This window comes from Trachymyrmex cornetzi, unplaced genomic scaffold (assembly GCF_001594075.2).
Source record: "Trachymyrmex cornetzi isolate Tcor2-1 unplaced genomic scaffold, Tcor1.1 scaffold974, whole genome shotgun sequence".
In the NCBI taxonomy this organism is placed as follows: Eukaryota; Metazoa; Arthropoda; class Insecta; order Hymenoptera; family Formicidae; genus Trachymyrmex; species Trachymyrmex cornetzi.
The window spans coordinates 82029-85456 of NW_017300327.1; positions in this window are offsets into that span (position 1 = coordinate 82029).

The following is a 3428-nucleotide window of genomic DNA, read 5'->3' on the forward strand; positions in this document are numbered from 1 at the left end:
GTAACGAGCGACTAGCAGAGAAAGCGAGACAGCGAGATAGAGCGGCCCGAGGAGCGGCAGTCCTTTACCCGCATGTGTTTACGATTTACTGGTAGAGCGAAAAGGACGGGCGCTGCCTCTCGCTGCCTCGCTCGCTCTCGCGGCCGACTCGATGCCGGTAGGTGGGGGTAAAAGTGGTGGGGCTGGATTCCGTGTTGCCGGGGAGCCAAATGTGCATCACTGTCCTCGACCACTTTCGCGATCGAGATTATATATCTTCTCGCTACCCCCTCCATGTTGCTCGCACCACTTCGTTCTCTTTGCGCGCTGTCAGCGCTCACGACGTTAGCCTTATCTTACTAGCTACGCCGCTCAATTCCTTTCCTGCATTTTATAATTATGTGCTTTTTTAATCTATGATTTTTTTTATTTTCAGGTACCGCGTTACAATGGAAGAATGCTGCCGTTTGGATTCTCCCGCTGGAGTCACAGGTAAGTATTAACGCAAATTTTATTTACAGGTTACTAAATTATCCAGGCTGCACCCCCTCTATATACAATATTTACAGTGATATGTTTGCTTACAATGATAACTATCGGTCATTCCGGTATCGTAACAATAATTCATGTACATTCGGTATTCGGAGCAATCCCTAATTCGCCTAGCATGTCCCTTTGGTGCTCGGCATGCAAATGACGATGGGTTTTCTCGTTATTCCCGTTTTAGGTAATCCGCAATAATTTTTTATGGTCACCCGGTATACGTAGTGGCCTTAAATTTTAACAGCACGTCTCGTTGGTGCTTACAATGAACATGACGATCGCTTTTTTCCATCCGTTAACTTTAAGTATTCCGCAACAATTTTTCATGGTCACCCGGTATACGTGGTGGCCTCAAATTTTAATAGCACGTCTCATTTGTGCTTACAATGAACTTAACGATTTGTTTTTTCTCTATTCTGACTTTAAGTGTGTCGCGACAGTTTTTTATAGTCACCCGGTGTACGTGGTGACCTCAAATATTAACAACACGTCTCTTTGATGCTTATAATGAACTTAATGATCGGGTTTTTCTATATCTTAATGCAAAGTGTTTCGCGACAATTTTTCATGGTCACCCGGTATACGTGGTGATCATTTTAACACGTGTGTTTTCGCGGTTTCGGTGCCTTAAAGGCTTTAACGATTGGTTACTAGGATTGTTTAATTCCCCGCCGACAAATCCTATCTTTTTTCCGAAACCATTGAGGCCGATGCCCCAATGTACAACTAATAAGAGAAAACAACTTATCTTTGATAATGGTCTCTCGGACCCTAATACTATATCCCCATTATGTGGGCGCTAGACCACCTACCATATTCTATCTTAAACGCTAACTTGTTTTTCTTTTCTTTTCTTTTGACATTTTTCTCTTTAGTAATCATAATGATAATAATAATAATGTTGATAAGATTAATAATAGTAATTATATTGGTAATGATCTTGATAATAATAATAATACTTATATGGTTATGAATAATAATAATAGTAATCATGGAAATACCGATCATGTTCGTAACTTTATTATCATAATAATAATAATATTCTCTTTCACGCTTATCTTTCTACGTACATCAAAATAAATTCATTGAACTTCACGTACCGCCCGCGCCGGATCCGCACTACGCCTACACCCCTCGTGGCTGTCCTGGTCGATGCCTGGCGCGGCTGCTTTCGGACATGAATCCGGGGACTTGACGCCGGTTTCAATATCACATGCAATTCAAAATTTTTTTATATTTTAGTTGTTATGCACCCTCTAAAATGGACTTTGGTAGCTCGGGATAAGAGAGACTTGTAGTGTCTTTTTTTTAACATGGCCGGGGCCACTACCGCTTCTTCTGATAATATATATAATTATATGTATATATTATAATATTGATAATATTAATATTATAATATTAATAATATTATATATTATTATATATAATGTATAATATATGGAGCATTCCATCCCAAGTGTGCCACTCGAAAACTTTTGGATTTTTGATTTGGCTGAAATTTTGATATATTATAGTACCCATCGCAAGAAGCTACCATGATTTTTTTCGAATTTTTTTTACCAACATAGTCACGAGAAATGAATTTTTTCAAAATTCGCATTTCCAACTTTCAAATGCCTATATCTTTGCGAAAAATAATCCAAATAAAACTTTTTTTTTTCAAATTGTGTGTTTTTTTCTCTAGTTTTCAAAAAAAAATGTCAAGAAAAGTTTCAAAATTGTTTTTTAATTTTTTTTTAATTTAATGTAAAAAATTATTAATTTTTTAAAGTATGACACGGTTAATTTCTTTTTTTAAATTCTCATGAGATTTATTTGATGATTTTTAAGACTAATTTGATCGTGGGCACATTTTTCCTTCTATTTTTTTTCGAATTAATTTTTTTTTTCAATTTTGCATTTTTTACACAATGGAATAATATGAAATTATGATTTTGTCATGATCTATGTTATGTCCTGAGCGCGAGTTTTCGACGGTCTCGAGACGCGACACGAGTTCGCGGGAACGCGAGCGCGGAGCGGGGCGCGCGGGGTGAAGCCTTGGCTTCGACGTGGTGTTTAGACGCGTATTTTTGTTATTATTATGGGCAGCTGTCACCAGTGCTCGGAATTGAGCACGATATTCGAGAATTATATATATGATTCTATGAATTTACTAGAATTTAAGGTAATTAGCCTTCCAGGTCCTTCTGATAAAATAAAATAGAGAGTTTAGAGGAAGCGTCAGTTAGGCTTCATCTCGCTGTCTCTCTATCTACACTCTCTGGCGTGATGAGAAGGACTTGGAAGGGAATGAAAAGGCTTTTAATAAGAATAGAAATATTTGAGATTATAAGATTTTAATATTCAAAGTATACGGGGTGTTGCTAATAACGCGAGGTTTAGACGTAATGATAATAGGCCTAGTGGCCTTTCGTGTGGGCGCCACGTGGGGCGGAGATGGAGGCGGTTTTGGTCGCGGCGGCGGCGCAACAGTGACCGCGGTTTTTGCGGCGTTGGTTTTAGCGATAGCGGTTGGAGAATCTGCGGTCTCGACGGTCGTGCCTGGTTTGTCGATCAAAGATTTGGTTGCGTCCCCTGCGTCCTCCCTCCAATGAATCGAAGGATCGAAATTTCCCGTGTTTAGGAGCTCCCGCTGTAGCTCCTTGAGATGGGTACGCCAACCCCCTCGCTTGCCGCGTGTACGTTTTCTTTTTGGCATCTGTGCCCAGAAAAAACGTATTGATTAGCGGCAGATCGGAAAGAAAGAGAGTGCGAAAAGACCTCGACGCCGAGAAGGCGCTCGTTAGAATTTTCGCAAAGAAGTGATCTCAATGTCGCCGTGGTTTGCGCCGTAGAGATCAGGCAAGGGATTAGCTCGTCTGACGCCGTGGTTGGCGCACGATCGGAGCTGGAATTGTAGGATG